This window comes from Poecilia reticulata, chromosome 2 (assembly GCF_904066995.2).
Source record: "Poecilia reticulata chromosome 2, P_reticulata-male-v2, whole genome shotgun sequence".
In the NCBI taxonomy this organism is placed as follows: Eukaryota; Metazoa; Chordata; class Actinopteri; order Cyprinodontiformes; family Poeciliidae; genus Poecilia; species Poecilia reticulata.
The window spans coordinates 9,203,989-9,219,474 of NC_088831.1; the positions used below are offsets into that span (position 1 = coordinate 9,203,989).

A 15,486-nucleotide genomic window follows, 5' to 3' on the forward strand; every position below is an offset into this window, starting at 1 on the left:
AATAAAAATAAAGGCTTTGTCTTGAAAACACAACAAAAGAGACAGAAACAAAAGGGTTAGCTGAGTGATGAGGATAATGAGATCAGCAGACCAACTCTGCCATCTTTGGGATTTCTCGGGTTCTGAAAAAGAGCCTAATAATCGCCAGGTCAGGAGAAGGCTTGATGTTTTCGGAGTTATTCACATATTTAGACACGATTATGAATGAATACATCTTTCCACATTACGTGTGCAGGTGTACTGCATTAGGAATGCAGCTGTGCAATTTCCTCAACCCGCAACCATTGAAAGTACAAGCCAAGGTCAACGGCTAGTCACAGTCATGAGTTGCCATCTGTCTGTTATGTTTGTCTCACTAATTCCCCCCTATGTCGGCCGAGGATGCGCCGATTCCAAGCGGACACACCTGGGTGCAGCAGCGATAGCCGGCATATGGCGAGGAGTATAATACAGGGAAATTGAAACTTGGCAGGAAGAATTGGGAGTTTGGACAAATTGCCTCGGGGAACAACAAGAACATGGGCTGTTTGTCAAGAACTTTAAAAAAAAAACACAAGTTTCCATTAACAGTACACACACATGCAGTTCAACGCCGGAATGAACGAATTAGCAATTACATTTGATGTGGGACGTGCTAACAGGATGGATGTGTGAGTAAGCACAACAAAACAACCTGGAAGAAACCTCTAATGAAAATTACATTTCTCTCATCTTTATTGCTATTTTGGATGTTTTTGGAAATTGTACGAATCTTGATTTGGGTGATCGGACAGACGTCACGCTGTACTAGTATAACAGCTGTTTAAATTCTCAACACCCAATCCACAGGAAGGATTTTATTTTAGCTAAAAAAAAAAGAAGAAAAACATCTGTCTGTGTCTCCATGGTAACAAACTTGTGTACTGGGCAACTGAGGGGCAGTGTCCACAGATCCAGAAAAAGAAACCTGCACAGCCTTATTCACCGACTCATAAAAGGAAATTGCAACTTAGAGGACTTGGTGCTCGAAGTATTTAATAGAAGCTCACCTGTCAAATGATTTATTGCTCTGGATTTCAAACAAGCACACTGTTCCACTCAGGCATGACAAACATTACGTTTTATATTTCTATTTTCTCCTAACTTGGCTCAGGCATTCTGACATCTCACCTCGAGAAAAACATGAGTAAGGCCAGGGTGACTGTTGGGGTGTTTTGGAAAGAGGTTCTTGCATATTAGCAATAAATCAGTAAGGTGACTAGGTGATGGGCCAAAATACGTGCAAATATCCAAAGGGAACTAAAGAATTCAGCTAACACCTGGTGTAGCACTTTTATCTGATTACTGGATTAATTGAGGAATTATTGGACCTAGATTGTCCTAGATTGCTAAAATTTCCAACAGCTGTAGCCCAAACTGCTGCAGAGCTACTCAAACACAAATACGTTATTTACTTCCAGGTGTACATGCCGTGTGCACTTGCACACATCCTTCAGATGTAACAGGAAGGTACCACGATATTTGTGGAAAACGGTACAACTTTGATGTTTGGGGTTTTCCTGTCAAGAGTTTACACACTGGAAATATGACTGCATACAAGCAACTTCCATTCAACGTCAAGGAATGGGTTTGTACAGATGCCTAGAGGCAGGTTTGCTATAGTTTAAGTCTCCAGTGAGGCCATGATGGGAGAAGTTTGGACATTCCTGCTAGGCATCCGTGAGTTTTACCTTGGTACAGCATGTTACTCACAGTCCAAAACTACCAATGGAATTTGGTAGTATGTGTTTCTAAAGAGACCGTAAGCGCAAGTTTGTGCATGTGTGGCTGTTTGTCTTGTTGGCCCTGCAACAAACGAGAAATACGTCTAGGGATTGATAGAGAGGGCAGGTTTAAAAATCTACAGTAAGAGTAAACAAGCATGGGAAAATGCGGTAATGATTGTGTTTTCATGAAACACTGTATTTTAAGCTTGGGACTAGCAAAACTCTCAAAGTACTTATCCTCAATACCTGGATGTACAACAGGGCATTTACTACACAACATAAAAGAAAAAAAAATGTCAGTGGTTCATTTACTCAAGGTCTCCTACTCTGTAAGCAACCTGGCACTGGAATAACAGCCCATATTTATTTTTGTCCCCCCCAAAAAAAACTATTTTAGAAGCTTTCACCATTTTACTGGCGCCAGCACTTGCAGCAGAACCGCGGTCTTCGTTAATTCAAACAGCATGACAAAAATTATGGCAGCCGGGTCCCTGGAGCCTGCGAAACAGAACCGGCGAGAGAGCTTTGAAATACTCTCCAAACAGCTAATTCCAATCTTCAGAGTATCACTCCCATATGTCTGAGGGGACGGGCGACAAAGGAAAGGAAGGAGAGCATTGTGCGGAGACAAACAGATGACCTGCTGAAGGGAAGCGATCGTAGCACCTAAAAATAATACCAGAAGCAGAGTTGGGGCTTATTTTTAAATGCAGATAAGCTTCTTTTTTTGTTGGACCTTTTTTTGGCACACTAATGACTATGATTAAGGCACCATGGTGGGAGTTAGTTAAGCAGTCGTCATTAGCAGTTACTTGACGAGTTTTGTGTAGGTTGGAAACTTATTATCATTTCGTAAAAAAAACCCAATGCAAATGGATTGAGGTCGTATTAACAAGCTGCTCAGGTTGAAAGGTCAAAGTATGCGAGATATGGTTGAAATGTTTTTAAACCTGTTGAGTTCAGATAAAGTGTAAGCTTTGCAGGTTTTCTCCACACGCTGTGGTTTCTGCTTATAAACTTTATAGCTGCTCCACTGATTATTTGCACGTGCTTTAAGTCTGTCTTGGGTGACACACTCACAAAATCACGGTGGCACATTTTTAAAATTCCTTCCGAAACGCTTTCAACCCATGTTTTATTTCTAATTACGTCCAAATAGAAAAGTCAAATGATGTCCTTTAGTCCTGTCTATTTCTTAACCGTTTATTTTTTAAAGTAATTTTCTAAACTGTTATGCAGTTCATTATAGAAGCATTTCACATTTTCTGTTTTCCAGGTTTATTTTATGTTGCAGACCAACACATAATTGCAAAGTGGAATGATAATCAGTCATGGTTTTCAAAGCCCATTGCTGCTCAAGCTGCCTGGTCAGGGTCACTGACCCGCTACAAGGTGAATGTCTAACACGTTTTCTTCAAAGATTATACTTTTTTTTTTTTTTAGCTTCATCCATTTTTTAACATCTACTGTTTGTCCTTGTATGCCCCTGCTAAAGAAAAGTAGCATGGTGTTAAAAATGTTGCAAGGTTTGGGTTAGATGTTAAGGGCTATCTGTTAAATACACTGTATTTTGGAGACTAAATGGTTTTAGAGTTGTTGTTTTTTTTGCATCTGAGCAAAATACCTTCTTTTTAATGCTTTCTATGTTTCCCACATGGAATGTGACAATCTGTGAGCAGCACTTAAAGATTGTTTTCCTCAACAATGGGTTTCTTCTCCACACTCCTGCGTAAAAGGCCAAAATTGTGGAGTGCGTGGCGAACGGTTGTCATGTCAACAGTCTCTGTTTGAGCTTCTCGAGGGTTAACATGGTTGCCTGTCGAGAGCTCTTACGAGTAACGCTCTCCTTTCCACGTCCCTCTTCGAGCTTCTCCACAACTTTATCCTTGACCCGTCTGCTGTGTTCTTTGTTTCTAACGATCCTGTATTTTCACTGATATTCTCAAAAAGTCGAGTAAATGTTGAGAGTTTTTAATTTGGAGTAGTATTTTTCTCTTGTTCATTCACTTACGTGTTAGATTTTATTTAGGGGTGTGTGTGGTTTTCCCGCTCTTTGGTTTTAAAAATGTTTTCCAAAAATTCACTACTTTGCGTTGGTCTATCACGTAAAATTCCTGTGAAATTGTGTCGGGTTGTAATGAGAAAGAAATCACACGAGTTTATTTCCATCCTCTGGCATAAACACAAATCCTCTCGGATTCCTCAGTGGAACTGAGAAACTCCTATTGAGAAGCAGAGTGGGCACATTGACAGAGGTAATAGGATCTGTGAGTTGCCAGACAGGTGAGGCGTCTCTGTGGGAAGACGCAGAGCAGGTAGTTTTGTTGAGAACATGTCGCCGGTGAGGGGATGTTTAGAGGGTGAACGTGTTGTGCCTCTTCCTCCGATGGGATTTGACAGGTTTACAAGGAAGACGTTGAATCCATTATTGAAGGAAGATGTAACCTTTGACTGAAATCATTAGCAAGTCAAATAAATAGTTAATCTAAACTGAGTTTGGCAACAGAAATAGCTGCAGCTCCATTTTACGTGGCTTTCCTCTACGCAGCTCAAATGTCTTTGTTGCATTTGTTCCAACGTACCTTGAAGAATTGGGGTAATTCTTACAAAAAAAAAAAAAAAATGGGCAGGTAATGTTTACATCTACAATCGGGCTGATAATCCTACAAGTCTGTTTAAAAGAAAAAGAAAAAAAAAAAAGGCCGGCATTGCCATTAGGGGGGTATGGCTTTTTGCAAGTCTTTTACTTTTACTCTTCAAACATCCCTACTCTAGTTTGCACAGAAACGCTGATCACCACTCGCTGTGTCCAAACACATCCGATGTCCTTTGAACATGCCAGTGGTTGGCTCCATGGCGGAGAGAGAACAGTCGTGCCGCTAATTGAAGGACACCTCCTGGTGAGACCAAGCGTTGGTTAGGGTCACCATTACTGAGGGGGCCATACAGACCATAACCGTGAGCTTGTAATAAAATGACTAATTAGAGGAACAACGGCACGCGGTCGTCGGCGCTAATAATTAAAGACGCCGACAAAAATGAGAAATATGTCGCCAATAGATTCTTGTTGGAGGAAACTCACCCAGAGCGTCGCTTTGCAGAGAGCAGACAATTGTGAGCAACTCCTGAGAAGTGGGAGCCGTTGTGCAGAAAGGCAGCCGGGGTTGCTGATGATTTGCACATTTCCTGAGCAGAAGCCTGTTCCGTACAGCTGAGATACGGGCAGGGTGCCGTGAGGTACTCGAGTGCACACAGAGTTAAGGTGCTGGATCCAGCCACACGTGCATTTTGATGGATAGGAGTCCCTGTTGGAGGCCCTTTCTTCAGGTAGAAGGAGGAGTGATAAGATCAAAATCCATACTTTTGATATTCTTCAAAGCTCTCTTTGATAACAGACAATCTCTGCGGACCGAAGCGGGAGTGTTGTGATTGGTACATTTAAGTGGATTGTGTGTCAAACCGTATTTAAGGGATTCTATAGGAATAAAACGCCTCAGGCTCATGAAGATGGTTGACACTCGCTGTGGTGATGGATGATGCACCTTTTGATGTTTGCGATTCCTGCTGACGAAAAGAAAGCAAGGCATTGCTGCACTTAGGAAATATTGAACCCACTTGATTATTTCCAAATACCCCAAAAACACAATGCTAATCATTGACATGCAATATTGCAACAGTACATTCACACCCACTGAAGTTTCTGTATCAAAAATGTATTTTACTGGAATTTTAGGACAATTTATCAACACAAATTAGTACATCACGACATCTGGGTTTTAACATTGCAAGCAGGATCAATTTAAGTGTGTTTTTCTTTTGTATCCAGCTCCCTGAGGTAATATCTTGTTACCAAACCAATTGCAAAATAGCTAAACAATCTTTAAGGTAGGGCGGAGAGCATTTCCGAGCAACTTTAAAGTTCTGCCACAGAATCTCAATTGCATTTAGGTTTGGAATTTTACTGGCCCATTCAAACACATGAATATGCTTTGATCTAAACTACTCCACTGTCGATATTGATGTCTTTTAGAGCTGTCTTCCTGTTGGAAAGTGGACTTCCGCCCTAGTCCAAGTTTTCCTCCAGGATCACATTGCGTTTCGCTCCATCTGTCTCCCAAATATCTGTAAACCATTTTCCCTTTCCTGCTGAAGAAAATCATCCTGAAAGCATCATGTTATTGCCACTTTACTTTGCACTGTTGGGTCAATGTGCTAACAGGGATGTTCAGAGTTAGTTTCTCACTGTAGACATTTTATATGAAGGCCAACAAATGTAATTACTAGTCTCTTCTGACAAAATCACCTATCAGATGAAATCTCAACAAAACACATTGAAGACTATGGCAGTAATGTGATATATATATATATATATATATATATATGGCTGAAATGTATTTCCGATGCCACTTGAGGCCAAGATACAGCTCTGATGTTACTTGATGTGAAGACTCTATGTACATTGCTCAAGCAGAGTATAAATTATATTTGAGAAAGACATTAACCTTAATGAAATGCACTCATCTTATTAAAAGCAGCCCTTAGATATGATACATGAGAAGAAATCATGAGCACATGCAGCATCAGCAAGGCCCAGACTGCAAGGTTTTTTATGAAGCTAATTATTGCCATGACCCTGACAGAAGATTAGTTTGGAAGAAAAAAACGAAGCCAATAAATGATTTACTATCCGACGCTCGAGTAAATGTATCGTGTTCCCATGAAATTACAATCACACCCATGTTACGATTAAAAAGACAGCACATACCTCATGAAAACTGTACGAGTTGTAAATAATAATTTATTTAAATGTCCTACCGAGGTTTTAGAACTTTGGTGGCACGAACAGGTTTCATAACTATCTTTGTTACCGTAATCTCAGTGTTGAGACATTGGCCGCCTGCCAAGAAGCTGAGGCATATGTTGAGAGTTTGGCCAAATAGAAAACACGTCACTCAAAAAAATCAAGAAAACAACAACAAATCTCTACAGCTGATAGGTGACAAGCATCAATAACCCAAACAGCAGAGCAGGGATGATAAACCCTATGGGACGGGTTTGGTTTTGTTAGGGTTGCACTCCGCTGTGCTTCTTGCTGTACTTGTCAGCAGAACACCATTCCAATACAAAACACTCCAGTGCATTTGAGGTGCTTGGCAGAGATCCATCTATCTGCTTGCTTTTGGCAGCTCACTCTGATCTGCAGGGCCAACAGACTGATTGGACCAGCTCGAGCAAAGTCCTTCCCTCTGCTGCTGTTGGGGGGGAGGATTCTGAAGTATTCCCTTGCCAAATAAATTCTCCAGCAAGCTTTACATCTGCCACAGGCTGACCTGTCTAGGAAGACCTGTTTCCTCTTACCTCCAGGGAGAAGTCAATAAACTTGAGCCAAGTCTCCAAGAAATTGTATGAAATGTTATTTGCCCAATACCGTTTTAATGTCACAACCCGAAGAAGTCATGAAGTTACAAGAAATTGCAACTAAGTAGTTTAGCAAAGGAGATGTTGTCTGCTACTTCACAGCTTTGGCAGCTAGCAAATAATTTGAGAAGATCAAATGAAGGTCATGTTAAAAAGAAAGCGTACCCTTTTCCGGATCAAGGCAAACCGGAACGACATTAGAGAGATGAACCTAGAGATGCAATTGTTTCTGCAAGTGAAACAATTTTGACGTTCTTCATTCCACTTAGTGGAAAACACTTAAGACAGTTGCCGACTACTGGCAACTTACCAAAAACGTTCAAGACCTTTCAATTTCTTTGAGGTGGAAGATTTTTTTCTTAAAATTATAGAAGCAGCAAAGTTGCAACAAGACTTCAGCTCAATGTTCTTTGGACAGATGGGGCGAAAGCAGAAATACTTGACGAAATCCCCCAGTGCAAAGTTTGGAGGGTAACTAACAGCACATAAGCATAACTCTTCATGCCACAATGACAGGAAGGTGATTTGGTTTTGCAGCTACAGAAACATCAATGGAGGCCGTCCAACTGTGAAAATAGGTTTTCTTTCAGAATTGTACGGACCAAGAGAAAAGGGGATTGTTGTTTATGCTGACGACATAATTTTATTCCTGACCAATCTTGAAAATGCAATTCTGATTGGTTTGATTTGATACAACAATTTTGTCACTTTAATCTTCTGAATAAATGTAAATATTCGGGAATGCAAATTATTCCCAGGGTAAACCTTATGGCCAATGCAAAATCCTTAAAGCAGAAATTAGTGAGGTTATTCCTATTATTCAAAGGAATAACCTGTAAAAGTTATACCTTAACTAATTTTCTTGACCTATTCCAGAACATATAACAATTAATTTGCAACACTAGTAAATAGTTTCACTTCAATGCAGCAAGATAATCATTTCTTTGCACCCAGCACTGAGAACAGATGGTTGATATTACTAATGTTTTGTTTATTCAGAAAACATATTTAGCTATGTTTTTATTTTATTTTTAAGTTATATAATTTACAGCCTTTCTCAAACCTCGATCAGCAAAACCTGATGTAATGTTTGAAAACGTAGTTGTTGAAGTGGAAATAAAGAGACGCAGATAAGTCACCGCAACAAAAAAATTTTAAAACTTTGGTCCAATTTTGCGAACACAGCCTAAGTCATTGACATCAATCACCATCTCAGGCTCAAAGTGATAACAAAAGCATTTCTAATGACGTCCTCATGAGTCACTATCAGCACATCATTAGGAAATGAAAAATCAGCATTTGAGTAGCGTGTGTCATACCTGACTTTAAATAATCCCAGTTCAGTCTGGCTGAAAGGAGGAGTAGAGCGTAACTAATCATTTTACCAGTATGCACGTCATAAAAAAAGTGGCTTTCATTTTGCATCTTAGCGGATATTTCATTTTATTTCATGTGACCTGAGGGCTGAGATGAAGTTTAAACTAGATTAGCTGTTTTCAAGTCGAACTGAAAGCATGTTTGTACTCACGCCATATCTGTGTCTTAAGCTGCATCAGTCTTAATTAAATTCCACTTATTGTTGGTTTCAACGTGCCTGTGTGATCTGCCAATGAAAATAAAAGTGTATCATCAAACATATTCTTGAAGTCAATAACAAAGTAAGAGGGAAAACCTTCCATTGAAAAAAAAAAAACAAAACAACAAAAAACAAAAAAAAAAAAACGCTTTTCACTCAACCTTGTATGAAGGGATGATGGATGCCTGACACACAAAAACAACATGTGGGCAGGTTGTTTATGTACACCGCCATTCTTTGACAGCATGCCAATTAAGTGTTGGCAGGAAACTTTAGGCATACATTCTCAGCATGACTGCATTTTCAATCATTCAGCCACTCAACCATTTTTTTCCTTCTTTGTGTGTGCGTGTGTTTCTCACAGTTCCTTTTCAGACCTCGTATTAGGACTTCTTTGTGTGCGTGTGTGTGTTCAGAATTTTGAAATGTCTTTAATTAGAGGAGATGAAACTTTAATTATCCCTATGGGGAAACTGGGTTTCTGCAGCAGAAACAAATGAAGCACGAGAATAGATCGGCTGTGGTGTATTCAGGTTAATACCACCAGTGGATTCAGCTAAAGAACATATTGAGAACTAGTTTACAAATGTGTACATAATGGTAAAGCATTACTGTTCCATTGAATCTGTGATTTCAGTTTTTTTACATTGTGGTGCTATCACATTTTTTCCAAAAGTCTTAACTATCAACCCCCGGTTTAATCAAATACATTTAAATAAACCCAGTGCAAGCAGCTAACATGAAGGCCTCAGAAGTTTGTTAAGAGAACATTAGTGAATAAAACAAAAATTAAGACTTGTGATGAAGATATTTAAGGCTTTTTAAGGACACTCTTTGTAATTCCCACTGCATTAGAACAGAACAGTCAAGCTTCAGCTCAGAATCCAATTTGATTTTGTATCTGCTCCCTGTTCTGTTCACAGCTCTCCATCCAGTTCAACTGAACGTCTTAACTATTTATAAAACAGAAAGATTAGGGGAAGGATTTCTCTCGATGTGCATCGCTGGTAGAGACAAACGGCAATGAGTCGCTGCTGTAGTTGCAGCAAAAGACGCTTGAATAAGAATTCTCTCAGAGGGGCTGAGCACAAATACGTTTTCATTTTTAAAGACGGGGTACGCCGATTTTTTTTTTTTTGCAAGGGACTCGATTCTGCTGGAGCGTCTCTTGATTTCAGACATACACTTTAAGAAAAAAACAGAAAAAAATTATGCCGTCTATTGATGTCCTCCATAAGAATTCATGTCTAAAATGATTTCTCTATTGTATTCATGAACGTAAGCAATTTTTCTTTTTTATTTTTTTTATTTTCTGGCGACAAGCGATCAAGTTCCTGCATGGTGAGTGAAGAGCGTCCCAGATAAAGCTGTGAATAATTTATGAAACATTGTCAGTGCCTCTACATAATGACTTCAAATGGACATCAGCCAAGCGTTAAATGACAGGGATTAATCTACTTTAGAAATAATAGTCCTAATGGAATATTGAATCTTCTGGGACGTCGCCCAACTTGAGAGTCATCTGTGACACATTGCCAGTGACTTCAGTGCGCAGTGACCCCAAAACTCACTATTAAAAAAGTTTCAGTGCCCAGAAGTTCACTGCTTTTCTTCAGGCTGTGCTGTGGCTCCCATTTTAAGTGGGCAGTAGAAGCGTGACCCCGGGACAGAGTGGAGATTATACAGAGGAAAAAAAAGAAAAAGAAATGGTTGAGTCAGACAAAATAGAAGAGGTAATTTTTCTTTTGAAGTCATTTGATAAGTTCCTTTATTTATTTATTTTTTTCTCAAGGTAACTTGGACTCATAAAACATCTACTTTAAGTCCTGTAAATAAATTGGATTCAAATATTTGATTACTAACAGTCAGTTTTCAGACTTTCGCCAGACATGAGTATTGGAAGTTTGTTGTCCCTCCGTCAGTCAGTTGAAGATTTGGTAAAACTAGACTGAGTCAAACCCCACAGGCTTTAGACAACTTCACTAGTAAACAAACATCTAAACTTGGTAAATAAGCATCTAAACTTTTTTTCTACCACTGTATTCCTCTCACATACATATAGCTTTAAATGGAAAGTGTGCTGTTGAGTGTTTTAGTGAGGTTATCTATTAACAGTAACTATTCCTTTAAGAGATACAGCCCAGCTACATGTCATGCAATCTCAACCAGGAATTTTTTTTCTTTTGTTTTTTAACTTATTCTTTATTAGAAAAAAAACCAAAACATGTATAAGTGTACAAAATGAATCAGAGAAGTAAATCTGACAATATAACAGTGCCACTCAGATCTCTTGACATGCTGTTTTTTCCAGACTCTTCATCGGTGCAGACAGAATGTCTGCATAGTGCAGACATGTTATTTTTGGGTCATTGCTGCAACAGTTCAGGAAAATAGTTTTTTTGTGCAGCAGTAGTGGTGTCTGTGCAACGCTTTTGCTTTTAGAGAATTTGATGGCATGTCCAAAACAATCCGTGGCAGTTTGTCCTTCCATACAGTACTCAATAGGTGGACATGGGATTCTAGAGTACTGTCAAGATGGTGACATCACATCAAAATAATAAATAAATAAATAAAATAAATAGCATACCAGGCCGTAATGCACCTGAAAGCTGTGAATTCCAGGCATGTGATCCCAATACTCGACAGGACTGGATGTCCTAAAAAATTGGCTTCATTTTGTCATGTTCAGACCCAAGTAGCATTTTATACCCTCATGAATAGCAGGATAGGAGACAGTGAGCATCAACATAAAAATGTTATGTTTTTAGGAAAAAAATAAAATATTGGAAACAATAATAATGACCAAGCACTTGATACCTTCGGCGTATTTAATCTGATAAAAATTCAATCTGTATATGCTGGTGAAAATTGATTTAAGTTCCTGGCCTCATAGCTATAAAATCTAAGGCAAAAAAGAGAGATAGTCACAAAACTATGATCTCTTTTAACACCAGTACTTATCTTAATAAAACCGTTTGAAAACCATATATTTCTGCCTATCCAGGCAAATGTAAAGACCATGGCTCACACTGGAGGCAAGTCAATGGAGTGAATGAATTGGATGAATGTCACATGAGCCTGGAGTAGGATTTCATCAATAGCTCTGGCTCATTCATCCAAAATCTTGCTCAGTGATGCAAATACTCCATCATTTGAACTCATTTATCCTAGCTTTAGGGTGTGCAATGAAGATAAATGTGATTGCGCTCCACCCACCCTCATACATACAACTCTACCGCAAGGAAAGACGAGGGGAGAAAAGAGAGAGGGGGGGAGAAAAAAAAGGGTGAATGCATTCATTTTTTACTCACAATGACTTGTTGCTTTTTTGCAGTACACGACTGGTGACATTTCATTTCACAGCCCTTCCAGGCACTTTCTCCGACGGTGAGATTTTTCTCATTCAGTCTTTATTGGGCAAAATCCGACATTTTCCAAATAATGAGAACCTGCAATCCAGAGTTCAAACAGGTACATTCAGACAAAGCAGCTGCCACACTGAAAGACGGAGGTAAAAAACAAAAAAACAAAAAACAAAAAAACGAGCATCTGCTTGATAAATAACTCCTGCTTCATTTATCAACGTTCTGAAGTTCAAGCTCAAAAAGTGAAGGACGTATAAAATACTAATACTGAAGTTTGCAATTTTGATCTTTAATTGCTGAGTCGCAGGGCATTATTAATTAGATTGTTTTCAAAATGAGATGGGTGATCAAAATATTGTGGTGAGTTTTATTGAAGGCAGCTGTCAGATGAAAAAAAGTAGAATGGTATCCTCTGTGTCTGCAGCAAACCAAAGATCTTTAAATCTCTTTGGAATTGAAGTTCCGGTGCTATAAAGCGTTTTAAAACCTAATTGAAAATTTCATGGAATTTGAATAAAAAAGAAAAAAAAAAGAGTGCAAATGGATACAAATATTCTGTCTAAACATTTGAACAGTGAATGTCCCAGAGGCGTCTCTCCAAGGTCCGACTGTGCAATAGTCAGAGATTGTGGGAAGAGAAAAAAAAGAGCTCTCAGACTGTGTGAGTTCAGCTTTTTATAAACAACATAAACATTTGAAAATGCAGTAGACAAGTAAAAAAAAAAAAAAACTAACAATAAACAGCCTCAAGGTAGTGCCTCATTTAAAAATCACACACATGAGTCACAGTGAAAGTTGCTCCTTGAGCTCTAGAAACCACGTAGAAAATGAAAATAAAAAGCAGTTCTCACTAAATACAGCAATTACATCTTATTTTTCTTCCTACATTTTGGTTTTCACACAGATTTCTTCATGTGATAGCTAATGCGTTTGAGGGTTGCTGCTGTAATTCTCTACTAGCTAACATTTACAGGTGCTGTTGTCCTTACAAACAAAAACTACAATTTGTGGCTTCAGAGCATTTTTTTTTTTCCAAGTCTGGTCTGCGCACGGTTGTATGGAAGAGCGTTTTAAATATTTTCAGAAGCCCAATTATCTTTTGTTTTTGAATAAATAGAGCAGTTTGCTGACATGCTATGCTTTTGTTAGCTTCTCCTCTGCAGGAGATGGACATGTACTGAAGCCTGCATGTGTCAAGTTAGGCATATCTTCAGAAACAAATGATAAAGCTTTTCGGCTGATGTGTTGGAGCTGCATATTAATGGTGTCCTGTAGATACTCTGGTTGGGACAAAATATCAATCACTGGCAAAAAGACAGATAAGAGAGAGAGCAGCGTTGGACCGGGACAAATACAGAACCTTAAATAAATGGAACCAGTACGGTTCCATTTATCATCCATTTCCGATAATGTTTGAAATTTATGACTCTGTTTGAACGTCATACAAACACAGGTTCCTATGCAATCAGTGGCGCCCGTCTACTTTGACGCAACCTATAGTCTTGACTTAATAAAGTTCATTTCCATATGCAGTGCCTGAAATTCAAAGATGTGTTTGGAAAAAAATTGTTTTTCTGCTGGGAGTTTCATTCACAACCAATTCTTATCTTTGAAGACAATGGTCCATAAAAGGCAAAAATATCTCATGAATGGCAGTTTTTTGTTAAAGTACAAGATTTTACAATTTAGCTACAGATTGGAAAAAATATCTGGTTTAATCCATTTTTATTTTAGATGAGAAATAAGTGAGGTGAGAATTATAGATATATGTAACATAAAAAAAAAATCATGGCAAAAGTCCCAGCTGAGAATCAAATCTTATATCACAGTCCATCTACTGCAGCAATTGTGCGCCGCCGCCATGTGAGCATAGACTGAAATCCTTAGGAAGTGTTTTAGGCATTTCTGCGGGCAAAAGAGGATTTATTCCAGGAAGGTGTGTGTGTGTGTGTGTGTACCCGATAAAGTGGCCGGCAAGTGTAGATGGCAGACATTATGTTAAAGCAGAAAAAGTTAAAAGATTAGAAGATAAGCCAAATCTTATCAGTACTGAAACGCTTATTGAATGCTGTTCACAAGAAAAAACCCCAAAAACAAACAAAACAAAAAAAGAAACAAAGATATGGAGGAAAATCTGCTGTTTCCATTTCCGATAATGTTTGCTTCGATTATGATCCATCGAAGGGAAACGACATATGGATTTACCGATAAGGACTCCTGTTTATTTTTTTTAAATCAGGCAGAAAAACAACAAACAAAAAAAAAAAAACATGGAATGAGAAGGCAGGAAATTAAATGGAAAGCTGGCATGCAGCAGGGAGGATCTGTGGAGATAAGATACAGAGCAAGCTGCAATCTGAAGCTACCGCTGCATTTTGCTGTCCCTTTAATTTTGATATTACTGCCTGTTTAGCTCTGCGACACGTATGCATGACTAGCTAAGGTAAGAAACAGACGCCTGAGTTGAGCTAACCCGACCCGGAGACATTCCTATTTTTATTTATTTTTTTCTCTGGGATGAAATAGAACACTCGAAGAAAACATTCTGTCTGCATCAGCACATCAAGGCATCTGCTGTGGGGCTCGTCTGACAGCCGTCACAAACTCTGACTGTGAATGGCACCGTGGTGACCGGGGAGTCGTTGCGGCGTGGGCACATGAAGCCTGCTCCTTCATTTTGGCTTGTGCACAGAAACACATGCACAAACGCACGACCTCCAGCCTACGCGCCTTCCAACTTGTCTGAACTTCACAGCTGATTCAAGCCGGGCTTTGTGACGTCTGATTTGATCACTACGGAGAGCTGCCAGCGGTGTTTGCGTTGGAAAGTTGCAGTTCTGACACCGCGCTGTTGGAACGGCACAATACAAACACACACAAAACACCTACTCATGCTTTCATATGGCCTCAGATTTGTTTTATTATTATTTTTTTTTCCCATTCAGGCACAGTGAATGGAGTCACTCGGACAGTGCGTCTGATCTCAGCATGGTGACTGGTGATTACACAGATAAAAGGGCAAGGCACATCCAAAGCGGCGCTACCAGAGGGAGGAAATAACATCCAGTGTTGTTTTGCAGCAACATCAGCTGTGATGGATGGCGACAAGGGTGTTAAATTCCAACAAGGAGGTCAGGGGTATCGTAGATTTGGAGAAAAAAAAAGAAACAGTCCTTGTGTGGTTGGTTTGATATGCTGGACCTAATATAAAGGACAGATAAAGTTTTTTCTCATGATTACCAAAGGATGCGACTTTGCTAGTAAAACTTGGACCCACAACAGGACTTTGTAAAGACTAGTTACTCACAGCAACAAACTTTGTTTGTTTCACAACTGTAAGACCTGGTGGAGGATAATTGCAATTTCTTATGGAAACGTTCAC

At 39.2% G+C, this 15,486-nt stretch overlaps 1 long non-coding RNA gene across 1 annotated transcript in view; it reads right to left on the reverse strand.

The window, feature by feature from the left end:
- Window positions 1–10,025: 10,025 nt before the first annotated feature.
- The window catches only part of LOC103476031 (uncharacterized), a 165,895-nt gene continuing 160,434 nt past the window's right edge, over window positions 10,026–15,486 (reverse strand). Inside the window, exon 4 of the long non-coding RNA XR_535394.3 lies at window positions 10,026–15,305. This is a non-coding gene — a long non-coding RNA (uncharacterized LOC103476031). The remainder of the gene's footprint in view (window positions 15,306–15,486) is intronic.